The sequence below is a fragment of the Dermacentor andersoni genome, chromosome 11 (genome assembly GCF_023375885.2).
Source record: "Dermacentor andersoni chromosome 11, qqDerAnde1_hic_scaffold, whole genome shotgun sequence".
Taxonomy (NCBI): domain Eukaryota; kingdom Metazoa; phylum Arthropoda; class Arachnida; order Ixodida; family Ixodidae; genus Dermacentor; species Dermacentor andersoni.
In genome coordinates, this window is record NC_092824.1 from 13,142,912 (window position 1) to 13,162,139 (window position 19,228).

A 19,228-nucleotide genomic window follows, 5' to 3' on the forward strand; every position below is an offset into this window, starting at 1 on the left:
CCTGCGCTGGCTGAGTCCGATGAACGCCTCAGACGCGCTTGCTGCTTTCGCCGTCACCGCGTTGTTCACTTGACTTCGGGCACAAGTTTGCCCATTAAACTCTCTTTACGTCTAGCCGACGCAGTATCCTTTTCTGTCTGCCTGCGTGCCAGGTAGCTACCGCCACCTACGTGACATTTTCGTGCAGGTGCTTATGCTCTGGACACCCCCTCAAAGCCGGGACACCAGCCCAAGTGCATCTGGAGCTGGCGACGCGGAAAACAGCTCCAGAGAAGACAAGAAGGAAGAAACCCGGAGCAGCCGCCGACTTCAAGGACTGCCGGCTGAATTGGGACCACTACCTGCCCCTGGTCGCCATGTGAACCACCGCTCGACGTCACCAATGCAAGCCAGCACAACACCTGCGCCGCTCATCGTCCAGCAGCCGCGAGTACCTCCGCTTTTTAGCGGCTCCACTTGCGAAGATATACAAGATTAGCTGGAACGTTACGAACGAGTTGCAACCTTCAACAAGTGGTCTGACGAAGACAAACTTCAGAACGTCTTCTTCTCCCTCGAAGACTCTGCTAGAACCTGGTACGAGAACCAGGAGCTGTCCCTGACAACGTGGGAGGCTTTCAAGAGGCACTTATCTGCAACTTTCGCAAGTATTCTGCGCAAAGAACGAGCTGAGGCTTTGCTTCAAACTCGCCAGCAGCATCCAAACGAGTCCGTAACCGTCTTTGCAGAAGAAATGCAAACATGACTGAAGACAAGAAGCTTCAGTACCGTATGAGGGCCGTCAAGGAGCAACTTTTCGTCGCTCTCATTCGCAACTCGCCAAGAACCATCAACGAATGGATTAGCGAAGCGGCCACTATCGAGAAGACGCTCGAGCTTCACGCAAAGCAATACGACCGCAACTTACGCGCTCCTCCGTCATACTGCGACGACTCCCGAAGTACCTCCGCAGTGGCCCTTCGAGATACCATCCGTGCCATCGTGCGCGACGAGCTGCGCAAGTTGCTACCGGGTGCGCAACCACAAATATCCTCGCTCGCCGACGTTGTAAGGGACGAGGTACAATAAGGGCTGGGCACACTCAATCCTGCCGAAACGGCGCCAACCATATCGCCACCTTGCCAGGACCCACGCGTTTCAACTTACGCCGCCGCTCTGCAGAGCCAAGCGAGGCCGACCAGCTGGCGACGGGAAACGTACGCGCTACCTCAACGCAGCCAAGCCTACCTGCCACCGCCGCGTCCGCAGCAGGCCGTCCACTCAAACACGTTTCGGCAAACCACCACGAGGAAGCCTGACATCTAGAGAACCCTAGACGGTGTTTCCAATGCCAAAGGTTCGGCCATGGCTCGCAGAGCTGTCGTGGTAAATAACCTTCGCAAAGTGTGCAGTCCAGGGCCACGCCTCCGACAACTGTAGTGGCACTCTCACTGTGTAAACTGCAGTCGTCACCATCCAGCCTGCTCGCGCTCCTGTCCGAACTGGAAGATAGAAAAAGACAATCACCCTCAAAGTCACAGAAAATATTTCGCTTAGGGAAGTGTGACGAAGAAGATCAGCAGGCTAAAAGAGCCCCGTTGCAATCGCGTGGCTCATACCCAGTTCCTCTCTGGCTGCGCTCTACCTGTTGTTGCCGCGTTGGTCGCTCCTTCTCTACGACCCCAATAAAACCCCTTTACAATTGGTGGAGGTGCGGGTACAACAGGAATTCTGGAACTTCGCAACCGGACACTGCAGCCTGTCTTCATTATGCCGGAAGAAGGACCACCGCAACCACAACCCGCTGCCCCGGTGACACCGTGGTCTTCCCCGGCCCGCTGCGTCAACGCGACCCACCCATCTTCAGCGGCACCGAAGACCATGACGTTGAAGACTGGCTCACTGACCACGACCGGGTGGGCATACACAACCATTGGGACGACACGAAAAAAATTACGTGTCGTTTTATTTGAGCGGTATCGCCAGCGCGTGGCACCGCAACCATGAACGTACGTGATCTCACGACGTGGACGGCCTTCAAAACTAACGTGACGAAGGTATTCAGGCGCCCCACCGTTCGCAAGCTTCGCGCCGAGCAACGTTTGCGTGGTCGTGCGCAAGAGTGTGGGGACACATTTACCAGTTACGTAAAAGATGTCGACCTCTGTAACCGCGTTGGCGTCACAATGGCTGATTCTGAGAAGATCCGCGATATCTTAAAAGGCATTGAAGACGATGCTTTCGAAATGCTGTTGGCGAAAAATCCGGCGACAGTCTCTGAACTCGTCAGTCTCTGTCAAAGCTTCTGCGAACTCCGCCAACAACGCGTAGCCACCCGCTAATCTTCTCCTCAAGTGACTTCAATGTCGAGCTGGGCTGTTGCCCCGGATAATACGCCGCTGCTGCTACAGATCAAGGAGTTCGTCCGTGAAGAGGTGGCTCGTCACCTTTCTCTGATTCCACTTACACACGGCCAGTCGAGTTCTCTGTTGGCGCCCGCTCTCCAATCTGTCATCAAGGAGCAGGTAGCCAACCACATTTCACCTTCTCTCCAGCAGGCTCCGATTGCCGCTCCCCTGACCTACGCCGAAGTCGCTACGAGGCCTGCACCACAGACCTACGGTGCCCTTCGCCCACCTTCGCGCCCGCCCGTGTCCGCTCCAGTCCGGCCACTGGTGCAGTATGCAAGACCTCAAGACCATTGGCGCACGGAAGACAATCGTCCGATTTGTTTTATTGTGGCCGTGCTGGACACGTAGCACGTCACTGTCGCCTCCTTACACCGTACGTCTCCAGCAATGTGCGTCAATATACGCCACGTTTCCAACAACGCCGTAACTATTCGGACACCTTTGAATCTCTTCCTGCCGTCGAGACTGCTTTCTCCGCTCGCCGTTCACCTTCTCCTCGCCGCCGCTCCCTTTCCCCCATGCACCGTTGGCGGAGCCCTCTACGCCAGGAAAACTAAAAAGCGCAATTGAGGAGGCGAGAACTGCGGTGTCTGCGAAATGTATAAGGCCTCACACTGCCCAGAAAAACGTTATTGAAGTCGCAATAGAAGGAACATTGACGTTAGCACTTGTCGACACCGGCGCTGCACTTTCAGCGACGGATGCCCGTATTTGCCGCAAGATAGGAAAAGTGACGACGCCGCTTTCTGGACTCTCTCTTCGGACTGCCAACGCGCAGCATGTCCAGCCATCCGGCGCCTGCACCGCTCTTGTCGTCATTCAGTAGGTCCTCTATATCATAGAATTCATCTTGTTGCCATCATGCTCACACGATATCATATTAGGTTGGGACTTTCTATCCACACATCATGCGATCATTGACTGCATCCGCGCCGAAATCGAGCTGTTTCAGTTTTGGGGCGATATTATCACTGACCACAGGGACCCTTGTCGCAAAATCGCCTTTTCTGAAGATACCGTTATACCTGCTTGGTCTTCCGCTCTTGCCAGTATCTCTTATGAGTCTCTAGATGACGGCGCAGTACTCTTCGCTCTGTCTGAACTCTTTGTTCACCGGCGTTCACTACCACTACCGTTCGCCGTCCTCGAGTTCAAAACTGGCGCCTCTCTCATGCGCGTGTCAAATCCATCGGCCGAACCAATTTCTTTACGCCGCCGTGAAAGCCTTGGCAGAGCAGAGCCCCCCGCCTCATCTTGAATATTTGACACGACGGGCGACTCCACTTATGTTGCCGCTCTCGAGGCGTCGCCTCCTCAGTCACTGCCGCGTTCTTTTACGCCAGCTATTGCCAGTGACCTTACGACGACGCAGCACGATGAACTTCTTCACTTGCTTGAAGGCTTCTCTTCTTCTTTTGACTGCCAAGCAACATCACTCGGCCGCACAACGACTGTTTCGCACACTATCGACACTGGAAGCCATGCACCAATTCGACAGCGTCCCTACCGAATATCGGCGACCGAAAGACGTGTTATCAATGACCAGGTGAACGATATGCTGAAACGCGGTGTCATTCAGCCTTCTAGTAGTCCTTGGGCATCACCAGTCGTCCTAGTTAAAAAAAAAACGACCGCACCATACGATTTTACGTTGACTATCGAAGGCTTAACAAGATTACCCGAAAGGATACCCGTTGCCACGTATCGACGACGCCCTTGACTGTTTGCAAGGAGCGGAGTTTTTTTCCTTCTTAGATCTTCGCTGTGGCTACTGGCAGGTGCCCACGGCTGACGCAGACTGTTCTAAAACCGTTTTTGTAACACCAGACGGCTTGTACGAATTCACTGTAATGCAATTCGGTCTGTGCAACGCGCCCGCCACCTTTCAACGCATGATGGGCGGCATCCTGCGTGGCCTGAAGTGGCATACTTGTCTCTGCCACCTCGACGACGTTGTCGTCTTTCCTCCTGATTTTCCGACCCATCTTCGCCGGTTACATCAAGTTTTGACCTGTCTCCGGAATGCTGGTCTCCAGCTTAACTCAAAAAAGTGCCTATTTGCAGCTGGAAAACTGACTATATTAGGCCATGTTGTATCCAAAGACGGCATTCTTACTGATCCTCCTAAACTTTGCGCCGTATCCGAATTCCCGATGCCGACTAACTTAAAAGCACTACGCGGCTTCATTGGCCTATGCTCCTATTTTCGACGTTTCGTTCTCAATTTGTCTACTGTGATAGCACCAGTAAACGAACTCCTACAAGGCGACAATTAACTTTCTACTTGGTCGAACGCCTCCGAGGATGCCTTTACGACTCTTCGCCACCTACTTACGTCTCCGCCGATCTTGCGCCATTTTGATCCAAGCGCACCTACAGAACTTCACACTGACGCCAGTGGTGTCGCCCTTGGTGCCGTGCTCGCACAACGTAAGAAGACTAATGCCGAATACGCGGTCGCTTATGCCAGTCGTGCCCTCACAACACCCGAAGCCAATTACTCAGTAACAGAAAAAGAGTGCCTGGCTATCGTATGGGCTCTTAAAAAATTTCGCCCATATCTCTACGGTCTACCCTTTGACGTGGTGACGGATCATCACGCTCTTTGCTGGTTGTATAACTTCAAAGACCCATCGGGCCGCCTCACTCGGTGGGCCCTCCGAATCCAGGAATATGATGTTGATGTCCTTGTCGTCTATCACTCTGGACGCAGACACGCTGACGCCGATGCCCTCTCGCGCTTCCCAGTTACTTCAGGCAGCAGTACTTCTACCTACAGACAGGATATCTCACCACTTGACATCCTGGACATGGCATCGGAGCAACGAAAATACCCATGGGTCGTCATGATATTAGACTTTTTGTCAAATCCTCCAGCAGCTTCGGCACCTCGAGCGTTACGCTGACAGGCACTGCATTTCACCATCCGCGACGGACTTTTATACTTCCGAAACTACCACAACGACGGCCGCACATGGCTCTTAGTAGTGTCCCGCCACCTTCGACAAGATTTACGCTCCGCTTTTCACTCTGACCGACAGTGTGGTCACGGCGGAGTGTCGAAAACCTACACACGGCTTCGCCTACGTTATTATTGGCGAGGGATGTACAACTTCGTCCACAAATACGTACGCACCTGCATCGCCTGCCAACGCCGCAAATGTGTCCCGCATTTCTCCACCGCACCTCTCCAGCTGCTTCCCTGCCCACCTCAGCCATTCGACCGTGCCGGCATTGATTTATATGGGCCTCTTCCATCTACTGGCGCTGGCAACCGATTGATTGTTGTCACCGTAGATCATTTGACCCGATATGCTGAAACCGCCACCTTGCCTACCGCATCAGCAAAAGACGTCGCCTCATTCATTCGGAACAACTTTGTTCTCCGCCATGGCGCACCTCGTGAACTGCTGAGTGATCGGGGTCGGGTATTCCTCTCAGACGTCCTGCACTTACTCCTATCGAAATGCCAAGTTATTCACCGCACTACTACTGCTTATCATCCACAAACCAATGGCTTAACAGAACGATTCAATAGAACTCTTGGTGACATGCTATCAATGTATGTTGCGTCCGACCACTCCAACTGGAATCTTGTACTTCCATTCGTCACATACGCCTATAACACTGCTTCTCAAGCAACTACCGGATTCTCACCATTCTTTCTCCTTTACGGCCGCCATCCCTCCAGCACCATTGATACGGTTCTCCCGTACCAGTCGGACCCTGCTGAATGCTCACCTTCTTCTACGGTCGCTCAGTACGCCGAGAAATGCCGACAACTGGCCCGTTCTTTGACGTCTGCTCAACAGTGCCGCCCAAAAGAGCGCCATGACCTCAGCCCAGCCTGTCACCCCTTCCCTGTCGACTCACTCGTGTGGCTTTGGGCCCCGCCTGTTGCAGCTCCTGGCCTTTCGTCCAAGCTCCTCCCGAAGTACCACGGGCCCTACCGCGTGGTTCGCGTGGTTCGCCGTATCGCCATCTTCCGATCTGCGTCGTCGGGGGCGAGAGAGTGAGCACATTGACCGGCTCAAGCCGTATTACGATCCGCTCACCTCTTCCTAGGTCGCCAGGATGGCTACTCTTCATTTCAGGGGGTGATTGTGACGAATAAGATCGGCAGGCTAAAAAAAGCCCTATTGCCATCGCGTGGCTCATACCCAGTTCGGTGTCTGGCTGCGCCCTACCTGTCGTTGCCGCGTTGGTCGCTGCTTCTCTACGACCCGAATAAACTCCCTTTACAGAAGTCCGTAAGAGGTGCTCACCTTTCCACAACACACCTTATGCTGATGCGGCGCGTCGGAGGACAGCGTCGCCGCGGCCAACGCCAAGTGCCCAGCGCGCGCGCAGCGAGCTGCCACCTTTGGCTCCTGCCCCCAGGGTGGAAGTAGGTAAGTCTACTCCAGCCAACCAGCAAACAGGCCAGGCTACCGGCTTGTGTTGCCGGCCCCAGAAATGTTATTTGCGACAACCTGCGCTACACTCTTAGTCATGTCCTGGTTAACCTCCCGTATATAAGTGCTACTCATCGGCGTGCCGCATGTTTAAAGGCATATATGCGGCCTCGCAAGAAGGGTCATGAGTTAAAAAGTCATATACGGCACAAAGAGCAGTGAAGATCCGCATAGAAAAGGTTATAAGAATGCGGCATGCTATTATGCGGTCATTAAACCCTGTCCCAAATATAGACGGCCGAGGACCATGCGGTGCATTTCTTGGCGCGGCTCCACTGGATTGGAGCGAATATTCAAGTTCTTTGCATCAGAAGCCGTGATTAGCAGCAGTAACATCTTACAAGAATAAGAATATCTACAGTTTTTGTTATATTACGGTTCAATTATGGCAGAAGGTAACAAACGTTAACGGTACTAGTTGCCCTGAAAAAAGTAGGATACTAGAACAATTATCATAAGAAGATATTGTGGCTGCTGTTATTTTGGAATGGGGTATTTAAACTTATTCTTTGTCATCGCTTAAACCATTACAGCGGTTGCTTGAGGAAAGGATGTTGTATATGATTGACTTGGAAAATCTTGACTGCTGCTGGGCGGTTAGCAAGGACTGAAGAAAATTACGTACACTTTTCGTCGCGTTCTTAGTACATAGGCGACGATACTGCGCCTTCGTCAGCCACATTAGGGACGGTGACCGAGCGTTTTCACGCGTTTCCAATTGCTGTGTCAGCGCAGCGTTGCCGGTGGCTGCCGGCGTAAATCCAAAGTGCAAGGGTGTGCCTACTGCTCAAAAAGCGATAGCGTTTAGTTTGACGTGCCACATATTGATGGGCAAACCATCGAACGCGACCGAGTGCACGCGGCTTGAACTAGCTGTAACGCCGTTGCTAAGGTTTTTGTCTCGCACTCAACGTACTGTAGGTGCCTCTTCTGTTAAAGGGGGTTACGGCCGCTTTTGTAGAGGAATATGTTTTCGTCTTGCGACGTAAAAGGCGTCTTGCGGGGACGCTGCAACTTTGAAGACAGCTGTGAGCTCGACGGTTATTTCCGGTCTGCTGATAGTTCGCACCAGCCGGCAGCGCCGCACCAAGCATTCTGGTGTGCATTCTGCGGGCATAGCACGGTTCACCATGCTCGTATGTGTAAGTTCCTTTATGGAATTTTTCTGCCTTTTGTTATTTACGGCTTCTAGGCTTATGTGACCCGAGCTAGGCAGGCGCTCCGATTTAAAAAGGAAATAGCAGTACGTATGGTTTCGAATTGTAGAGATGTGCACTCTGAATGTATTCTTAAGCGTTATAACTTTAGTTTTCTGCTCTGTCAAATTTTGCGGAAATCGTGTTGACTTGGGGGCGGGGGGGTGAAAAAAATTGACGGATGTTACGAAAGTAGCAATATGCGAGTATAAAATATGTGCCATTAAGACACGCGTGTTATGGAAATAGGGCGGTAGTTACTCGTTGATGATCGGCTTCCTTTCTTGAAGACTGGAATGACCTTGCCCACCTGCCAGTCATGTGGAATTCAAGCGCTGTTAAGTTATTCCTGGAATATGAGTGATAAAAACAGGCTACACACATGTTTAGTATTTTTTAGCTCTTTGGCATTGATACCGTTTACTGCTATAGATGACGAGTTCTTCAATGATTCAATTACTTTGACAATGCCGATGGAATCGAATATGATATTTTGCATGAGCGGATATGGGAAGTATGGTGGATCGGGCAAGCCGTCGGGTAATTCATTAGTAAAAACCGAACTAAATGTTCTATTGAGAAGGTCTGCAACCCTAGTCTCAGGGATCGGAAGTCCGGAGCTATTGATAAGTGATACCTCATTCCGTTGATTAGGTATAATAGTTTTCCAAATTCGCTTCGGGTTAGTTTGTAGCATAGCTGGTAAAGTGGTAAAAAGAAACTTGTGTTTAGTTTGAGAGGTTAACTTATCATATTTTTTCTCGACTGCATAATACGTCTGCCATGTGGAAGAAGAATTAGATCGTTTGGCTGATCGAAAAAGCCGTCTTTTATTATTATTTAGCCGTTTGAGGGCTACATTAAACCATGGTGTTGTTCTTTCTGTTATTGCAATGGTAGGGATGTAAAGACGTATAAGGCAATGCATCTCTGCTTTGAAAAGCAGCCAGTTCGACTCGAGAGAATTTAGTCGAAAGTTAGCGACGAACGTATCGAAGTACTCAGATAATTCTCGGTTCATGCTCACATAGTCCCCTTTATCATAGGGTGTAAGTGTTTTTCGATTTTTTTGTTTCTAAATTTAGTACGTTGCAATGAAACGAAACATGTACTGTCAGGTGGTCGCTCAAACCGCGCAATAAGGTGACATGGGTAAAGTTATCAAGGTGAGTTGTTAATACAAGATCTAAAACATTGGACGAGTGAGCAGTAATGCGTGTTGAGTCAGTGACGAGCTGCGTTAAGTCTAATGTTATACACGTGTTTAAGAAATCGCTAGTGAGGCTGCTTTTAGATAATGTAGAGGCAGGATCGGACCAATCAATAGTTGGGAAATTAACATTGCCAAACAGAAGGACAGGACTGTTAGGATATGTATTTGTTAACGTATTTAAGGCTTCATGAAAGTAAAGGTGTGAAAGAACTGTCGATACTAGGAGACCGATAGCAAACACCGATCAGAATGTGCGGGTGTGTAGCAATGCATCGAATCCAAATCGTTTCCAGTTGTCAAGAGAGCTTTAAAAGTGAACAATGTAGGTTCCGTTTATTGGCGATTAATACACCCCCAACATGTGAGTTATCGGGTCTATCTTTCCAAAAAATGTAAAAATGCGAGAGGTAAGGAAGAATTTCGGTATCATCGATTGATGTGTTGAGCCATGTTTATGTTAGTAGTAAGACTTCGCAAGAAGATAAGCCTCTTAGACTGCACAATGCATCAGGCTTGGGAACAACACTTCGAATGTTAGCGAGGAGGAATGATACAGGTTGACAGGTCCGTGGATGCAGTGTACAATTTGGTCACAATGATGGTTAAAGGCGTTCCTCAATGACCTGGTTAGAAGTGTGGTAGAAGTAGTAGTTTTTTTCACCTACGCGTGCACTGCGGTACATGAAAAGCTTATCGTACGATAAGCTTTTCATGTCGCAACTTGTACCGCACTTTACGTGCCATTCCAAACTCGATGAGGCGTTTCTGGGCAAGACGCGCGCTTAGGGCGAGATCTTGTGCAACGGCATAGCACGTATTCTTGAACTTCCGAGCCGAAGAAAGGACAAGATCTTTGCTTTTAAAGTGAGCGAACCTCACAATTATAGGACTGCACTTTCCAGTTTGGGAGGGCCCAATACGATATGCACGCTCAATATCACGCGGTTCTGTTTGTACATCTAAATATTGTTTACAATATGCAATAATGAATTTCTTAGAATCAGACCGTGATTATTTTTGTTTATCAGCGATGCTGTAAAAAACAAGGTCTTCTAGATCAATATTCAGCATCGTTTATCCGGGCAGACAATACTCCTATCTGTGCCGTATTGTCAGTGCTTATCTCATGAAGTCTGCCCAATTCAATCTGCAGGTCACCGATACCAGCAGAGGCTGTCGCAATTTTGTCTAGCCGTGCTTTAATTTCACTGAACGTTTTATCATGACCAACTAGTTTTTTTTAATAGACTTTAGTTGTTCAAGCATTGCGGTCTGCCCAGATTGCAGTTCTTTCAAAACATTAAGAATCGCTCTGTCGGGGCCGGGGTGAGATTCGATATCACCAGCTAGCATGAGAAGCTTTAACGGCATAGGCGCACAATCTCACACAATGGAACAAAAGCGCCGTGGTCCTGGCAGCACAAAGAGTGCGCGGTGGCTACATGGCTTTGCGTCATGAGGAAAGCCTGGCGCCAGGACGCAAATTGGCAGGAGACTGTAACGCCTTCGTGGAGCTGATAAGGTATAAGCCCTTTTTTTGTCCCTGGGTAGCCAGGATATCTTTCGAACCGCGACCACGTCGAGTACGGCTAAAAAGTATGAGTCCGTCGTAATACGTTTGTAACGGGAGACCAAGAGAGCTTCCGTAGAAGTGAAAGTTGTTTGGTTTGCAACGGGGGTGTAGATTTTATTTTTTGAGCATAGCAAAATTTTCGCGATTTGAGACTGAGTTTCTTTCATTATGTGAGGTGTGAGCTTTGTTTATGTTTTCGTTTGAGAAGCTCAAAGATTTGAAAGATGCATTTTATGTAAGCTTTAATTTCACAAGGTAGATTGGCTTTTTTTTTTCTTGTGAGTAAACTGAAGCGTCCAGGTTATCGGTGAGAGGCTTGTAGTAACGCGCGTGTGCATTAGTTAACCTTCTTTATTTTTAAAAGTGTTCAAAATGTCTAAGGTTAAGCGCGTAGGTTTTCAGTAAGTGCATAACTTGCACCAAGAAGCGTTCTATTTCCAATAGTGCGTGCCCTGTGCAGACGGAAGGAAGCAGCACGTTTATGACTGGGTCGCCCGTGTGTGTTGCAGACGGCCGCGCTTTGACTTCTCTAGTATGCGTGCTTGAAACTAGTTATTAGAAGACGCATTTTTAAAGAGTTCTGCGGTGCGCGTAAGCTACGCAAGTTTAGCTGTTCGTTTAAGGTATGTGTACTGTAGGGACTAAGGAAGAAACGTGAGTAAGCGTAATGAAACGTTTGCCTATGACGCAAGTCCGCGTTCTGAATAGGGACCACAAAGCTAGCGCAATTGGGATTACATACCTGTGGAGTGGAGCAGGCGGTTCAGTGGCACCAGTGCGTGCGATAAGTACGCCACTGCGATCGGGTAAGAACAGGCTGTTCGTGAAGTGAGGCTGCTATAGATGTGATCGGTTGTTTTCATTAATTGCTTAACTTTCTCCCCTTAGTTTTTCAACGACAATATCACTCTGGCCTTGCCGGATTCGAGGAGATATGGATAGCAGTTTAGAAAAGTGGTTGGAAGTGCTTTATCAAAATTGGGGAAAGAAAAGATCTAGTAATAGCCTGGCGAGTCAGTGGTGAAGAGCCTGCGCTTCCACGTGGTGCCGCGCTATGTTGTTTCGTTTGTTTTACGTACGTGCTCTAGGGCCCGGGATCGCGAAATTCGTCACACGAGGCTCGTCACCAGTACCCTACATGTTCGTTCAGCGTTCCTCGTGGCCAGCGAATCGATTTCAGCGGCCATACCGAACTTCGGCGTGAGGAGGAGCTGTTAGATACGGTGACTTTTCCTGGCATCCGTCAAGTTCACCAGACCGCATCGAATCGCCGTCGCACCTAATCAAGGTGCGCCGAAGCACATCTACCACGTTGCCGAGGCGCAGCACCTTTCCCTGGCATCGTTCGAGTTCACCAGACCATATCGAATCGCCGTCGCACCTAATTAAGGTGCGCAGAAGTGCATCTACCACGTTCCCGAGGCGCAGCACGTCCTGAAAGTTGACGACCCCAACTCACCTCGTGCGCCGCACGTGGAGCCATTGTCGCACTGCTTGACTCTTCCCGAAAGTGCAACGGGAGCCTGGCACGGTTCCAGGTAACCTGGGTCCCGAGCAAAGCTGCTTTGCAGCTCGGAAAGGTTGCTCGAAAACAACCCGTCTCCCCCTGCTGAGCGCTTGCAAAGCCGCCGGGAACGCCAGCTGTAAGTCACCGTGAAGCCCTCGGAGCCACACCATCTGCCGATTGTGACGGCAGTTGCAGACCTGGAGGCAATACCGGTGGCAAGTAATCCCTCGGACAGTGAAGCCCATGGAGCGAACACCCTGAGCTGAATGTGACTGCACTTGCACGGGCGACTACCATTCGCCGAAAATGACATCAGAGCGGGCTCAACGATTGGCCGAAAATGACACCTGAGCGGGCTCGACGATTGGCCAAAAATGGCGTGACCCCGAGACACCGAAGGGGTTAAAAGCCAGAGAGAGTGAGCGGAGAGAAGCATTCCTTCATTCATCTCTTTCGGGCTTCTTGCCACGGCCCGCAGCGTCCGACTTGCTGTCGGCCATCAATGACTTTATTACTGTTAATGACTTCGTGTTTTTAGTGTAAAACCTCCAGTTTTCATCCCAAATTCCTCCACAACATCAGCCAACTCCCGCGCTCAACGGCAAGATCCAATAACTGAGGGACAGCGGTGAGATTGTCCTACAGATCCAACAACTGGGGGACAGCGGTGGGATTGTCCTCCAGGTGCAACAAGATTCGCTTAAGGCTTGCAGATTTCCTAGAGGTTTTCAGAGTTGCTTGAAGTTTGTAGATTCGCTGGGAGTACTCAGATTCGCGGGGAGTATGCAGCCTCGCTGTAAGTTTTCAAGCTCGCCGAAAGTTTTCAGGCTCGAGGAAAATTTTCAGCGTCGCTGAAAGTTTTCGGACTCGCTTGAAGTTCTCAGACTCGCTTGAAGTTTTTAGACTAGCTTGAATTTTTCAGAATAGCTTGAAGTTTTAAGACTAGCTGGACGTCTTCAGACTAGCTGACCTTATCAGACTCGCTGGACGTTTGCAGATTGCAGTTTGCAATTCGTAGAACTACAATCCAAGCACTCTCGCAGAGAGTTGTACACCGACGCTTCAAACTCACACACTTGGGTATCTATTGAGCCGTCGGTTCATCCTCCAATATCTAATTTATTTCCATGAAAATGGAGGAAGGCCCGAATAAAAAGTCGAAATGCTTCGACTTGACAGAGATCCGGGACCCCGTAGAAGGCATACAGCAAGGAAAAGAATGAGTCAAACATACTACTCTTTTAAATAAAATGCGAAAAAGGTGAATCCAGCACATGCACCGTTTTTGTACCATGCATATTTTAAAAGCTACACAAGTAGCAACCGAGAAAAAAATTGCACAAGAAGACGCCTTATATATATATATATATATATATATATATATATATATATCGTTACGCGCGAAGGAGACTGTTTTTAACCCTTACGGATGAAGGGGACCGTTTACTTTAGGTCGCGAAGGTGAGCGCAAGAGCGACCAGCTGCTTAATCAACTCAAGGTCGTTCTCTTCTTTCCTCAACTCGGGACCACAAGCACGTTCACCGGTCTTCGTTTTCTTCATGCGTAACATTCCCCTCGTCACAGACGAAGCCCGCCGGGCGGGTCAATCCATTTGCCTTGACGTGAGCAATTTCAAGCGGGCGACATGGAATACTTGTGTCTTGGCAGCTCTTCTACCACTCGCCGTGAGGCGAGCTATGTTATACGTGGCTTCCGTGAGTCTGTTAATAATAACAAACGGTCCATCGTACGTGGCCAAAAGCCTTTGGCATAACCCGCGTTTCCGTACTGGAGTCCACAGCCAGACTAAATCACCAGGGCGATAGGTTACCGGACGGTGGCGAATGTCGTAGCGCTCTTTTGATCTGTCCTGCGATGGCAAAGTGCGCAAACGAGCAATACGACGAGCTTCTTCGGCAAGGCAGAGAGTATCGGCGACAGTGGGATTTTCATGACTACAGAAAGGAAAAACAGTGTCGATTGTGTACCGGGGTGGCCGTGCGTACAGCAGGAAGGGCTATAGCCGGTAGTCTCGTGCTTGGCGGTGTTCAACGCGTACGTGATAAAAGGCAGTACGTCATGCCAGTTCTTGCGGTGGGACGAAACATACATAGATAGCATGTTTACAATTGTTCAGTTGGTGCGCTCCGTAAGCCCATTCGTTTGTGGATGGTATGGTGTCGAGTGACGCAAGTGGGATTCACACAAACGAAGCAGCTCCTCTACGACGTCCGCTGTGAATTGTCGTCCACGGTCGCTGATGATCACGCGAGGCGGACCATGTCGCAGGATCACATATTGCAGCAGGAATGTTGAAACGTCAGTGGCAGTTGCGGAGGGCACGGCCGCCGTCTCGCAGTAGCGCGTGAGGTAGTTGACGCAAACAAATATCCAACGGTTTCCCTTGGCTGATTTTGGAAATGGGCCCACGAAGTCAATGCCCACTTGTTGGAAAGGCGTGCTTGGAGGCGGGATTGGCTGCAGGAGACCAGCTGGAGGAGTAGATGGCCGTTTGTGGCGCTGACACTGCATGCAGCTGGCCACATACGTCTCAACAGACCGTCGCATTCCAGGCCAATAAAAGCGCTCCTAAATCCGGTAGAGCGTCCTCGCCGAACGTAAATGGCCAGACGTAGGGCATCGTGCATAGCACTCCGAATCGCTGTGTGAAGGCTCTCCGGTACCACTCGGAGAAAACGTGCGCCAGTGCTGGAAAAGTTCTTATACAGGAGTCCATCACGTACACAGAAATGCTTTGCTGTCGTCGAGGCGGTCGCAGCCTTGAAGAGCGGTGTTAATTTATCGTCTTTTCGCTGTTCGGCTTTGAAGCAGTCGAAGTCTGGAAAACGCGGCGACACAGAAACCACGAGGTGATCGAAGTCGTCGGCGTCACAGTCCGTAGTGCTAAGTGGCATACGCGAGAGGCAGTCCGCATCAGCATGTCGTCGACCGCTCTTATAAGATACGGTGAAGCTGTATTCTTGCAGTCTGAGCGCCCAGCGTGCAAGGCGGCCACAAGGGTCACGAAGATTCACAAGCCAACACAAGGAGTGGTGGTCGGTGACCACTGTAAAGGGGCGTCCATACCGGTAAGAACGAAACCGCTGAACCGCAAATATTATCGCGAGGCATTCTTGTTCCGTGACAGTGTAATTCTGCGTGGGCCTACTTAATGAGCGGCTTGCATATGCGATCACGTGTTCGCGGTCCCCGTAGCGTTGAACTAGGACGGCACCAATACCTATGCCCCTGGCATCCGTATGGAGTTCCGTCGGAGCTGAAGGACTGAAGTGTTGAAGAACCGGTCGTGACGTCAGCAGAAACTTCAACTGACGAAAAGAAGAGTCGCACTCCGGAGTGCAATCAAAGGTGGTGTCCTTTCGTAGCAGGCATGCCAGTGGATATGCGACATCGGCGAACTTAGGAATAAATCGGCGGAAATAGAAACAAAGCCCCAGAAAACTACGGAGCTCTTTGACAGAGCGCGGTGCACTGAACGCATCAACGGCTGCTGTTTTCTGAGGATCAGGGCGGATGCCATCCTTGTCGACAAGGTGCCCAAGCACAATGGTTTTGCGTTCACCGAAGTGGCATTTCTTAGAGTTTAAAACTACACCAGCGTTTCTGATGCAGTTCAGGACAATATCCAGACGCGAGTTGTCTTCACTGATGGTGCGGCCAAAGATGACGACGTCATCGAGGTAGCACATGCAGACGTTCCACTTCAAGCCGCGCAGAACAGTGTCCATAAATCTCTCGAAAGTTGGCGGAGCGTTGCACAATCCAAACGGCAACACATTAAATTCGAAGAGCCCATCAGGGGTTACAAAGGCAGTCTTCTCCTTGTCGTCAGGATGCATCGGAATTTGCCAATAGGCAGATAGTAAATCTACTGAGGAAAAGTAAGAGGCGGAATGAAGGCAGTCTATTGCGTCATCAATACGTGGGAGTGGGCACACGTCCTTTTTGGTTACAGCATTCAAACGGCGATAGTCGACGCAAAATCTCCAAGATCCATCTTTTTTTTAACAAGAATCACTGGAGCTGCCCACGGACTCGCTGACTCTTGTACGACTCCCTTTTTCATCATTTCGTGCACTTGTCCGTTGATAATCTGGCGCTCTGATCGGGAAACACGATATGGCTTTTGTCTAATCGGATTTGCCGAACCCGTGTTGATGATATGGCGTGTTCGAGACGCAGGGATTGCAGGTATTTTGTCTTTCTGCGCAAAGTCGAATACTGAAACGTGCTTCGAAAGCACACGCACTAACGTTCGGCGTTCACTCGTGCTGAGTGATTTATTTACCATCGACAAAAGGGCCGTTTCCGAACTGTGGCCATCAGGTTCTTGCGGCACATGTGTAAGTTCAGCCACTGATAAGGACGCGTGTTCCATGGCGAAACCTAGTTTCATGCCGTCTGATAGTATAACTGGCTCCTTAAAACAGTTTACTGTCCATAAGCCAGTGCGTCCGCCCTTGATCAACACCACACAATGTGGCACCAACACATTCTTCTTCACACAGTTAAAGTGCATCGGTTCTACGGTAGGTTCGAGGCTGTCGGAATCGGCGCCGCAACAGACAACGGGAACGCGAACGGTAGATGATGCAGGTATGACCGTATCACCACAAACACACAGTGTAGTTTCGCGATCTACAGGGTTCTCCAGGAGTCCTGATGGAATCCTACCACTTATGAATACCTTCTCTGTGCGGCAGTCGACAGTAGCACCACACTCCCGCAAGAAGTCCATGCCGAGAATAACATCAGGGGTCGACCGAGGAATAATTACGAACTCTGTCGTAATAACATGGCCTCCCGAAAACACGTCAGCACTACACACCCCAATAGGTCGCAATGGCTCGCCACTCACTCCATAGAACTTTGAATCTTCGTCCCATTTAAACAAAACCTTTTGCCCTAACACGTGTTTAAAAGAGACACTCATAACCGAAATTGTTGCGCCTATGTCCACCAGAGCCATCACAGGGACATAATCTACAAGAACGCGCACTTCGTTTTTCAGCATCAACACAGGAGGTATTTCTGTCAGTAGCACGTCTCCAGCGACCTCACCTCCATCGGCCGCGCTAGCTAGTTTTCCGGTGACGAAGGGGACGCGGTGCGACGCAGAGGTGAGGGAGAACGGGGAGCACGACGTTGCGGTGGGGGTGTCAAACTCCTGTCAGATGCTGGGGAGCGATTCCGGGAGCTGCTCGGCCAATACTCGTCGCCAGACGATACGTGTGCTGGCCACTGGGCACCGTGTGGCCGTTCGGAGGACCGAGAGAACTCTGAGGGCTGGCCATACCACGTGGTCATACGCTGGTTCTAAAACCACGATATATGACCCGAGACACCGCAGGAATAAAACACCGGGAGAGGTCGAAACCTTGGTTGTTCGTCGATGAAGCGGATATTATCATTTTGCCGCGTGAAGTGGGTTGGTTCGTAGCGTGTGTCACGGCGATACATCGGGCGTCGGGGAGGCGTGTGTTGAGCGCGTTGGTCATAGCGCGGAGTCGGAGGGCGTGTTGTCATCCTCGACTGTGGGGCTGCGCTGTACTCTACGGCCGCTGCGGTAACTATCGGTTGCCAAGGGGCCGAATGTGGCGTCGTCATAGCCTCACGTGGCGTGTACACACCGTGGTGGTCAGCAGTTGAATGCAACAACTCCTCGCGGCGGAAAAGTTCCTCGCGGACAATTTGTCGGATGGTGGAAGGAAGGTCGAGGAAAGGACTCGTGCCCACACTGGCAACCATCGTAACGTTTGCCAACCGACCAAACTTTGGCGCAATCCGACGCATCTTGAGCGTTTCAAAAGTTCTGCAGTGCCGAATGACATCAGACACAGAACGGAGGCTCTCCTTTCCAATTAGAAAATTGTACACATCCTCAGCCACTCCTTTCAGCAAATGTCCAACTTTATCTTCTTCCGACATGCGAGCATTGACCACCTTACACAGCTGTAACACTTCGATATATGTTGTGCATGTCTCACATGGTAGCTGCGCTCGTTGCGACAGTGTCTGCTCCACACGCTTCTTTTTGGCGACTGATTCCCCAAAACACGCCTTCAGCTCGTCAACAAAACGTTCCCACGTAGTAAGCGCGTCCTCGTGGTTCTCGTACCACACGAGGGTGGTATCGGTCAGGGAGAACACCACATTGGTTAGCTGAGCGGTTGTATCCCACCCGTTGGACTTGCTCACTCGTTTGTAGTGGACGAGCCACTCGTCGGCATCTTCCCCCTTTTTACCTCCGAAGGTGGGTGGAACTCGGTAGTATGACAGTGGACTGCTAGGCGCTGCCCTCGGAGCAGCTCCTTCTTCTGGCATCTCGAAGACGGTCACGGCTGATGGCGGGAGGCCGGCAAGTCGACGGCTTCGACGAAACTGCGGCAGTGACGGTTCCGTTGTTGTGAGCGGTACCCCGCACCTCCACCACTTTGTTACGCGCGAAGGAGACCGTTTTTAACCCTTAAGGATGAAGGCGACCGTTTACTTTAGGTCGCGAAGGTGAGCGCAAGAGCGGCCAGCTGGTTAATCAACTCAGCGTCGTTCTATTCTTCCTTCGTCTACTCGGGACCGCAAGCACGTTCACCGGTCTTCGTTTTCTTCATGCGTAACAATATATATATATATATATATATATATATATATATATATATATATATATATATATATATATATATATATATATATATATATATATATATATATATGCATATATGTATATATATACACAGTGAAGTAGACGCGCGTATGAAGCGGGTTATTGACGTTTCGGCCAGGGTCCGGCGTTCACCCCGGCCGAAACGTCACTAAACCGCTTCATACGCGCGTCTACTTCACTGTGAATATTTACCCCGAACCAGAACTGCTTTT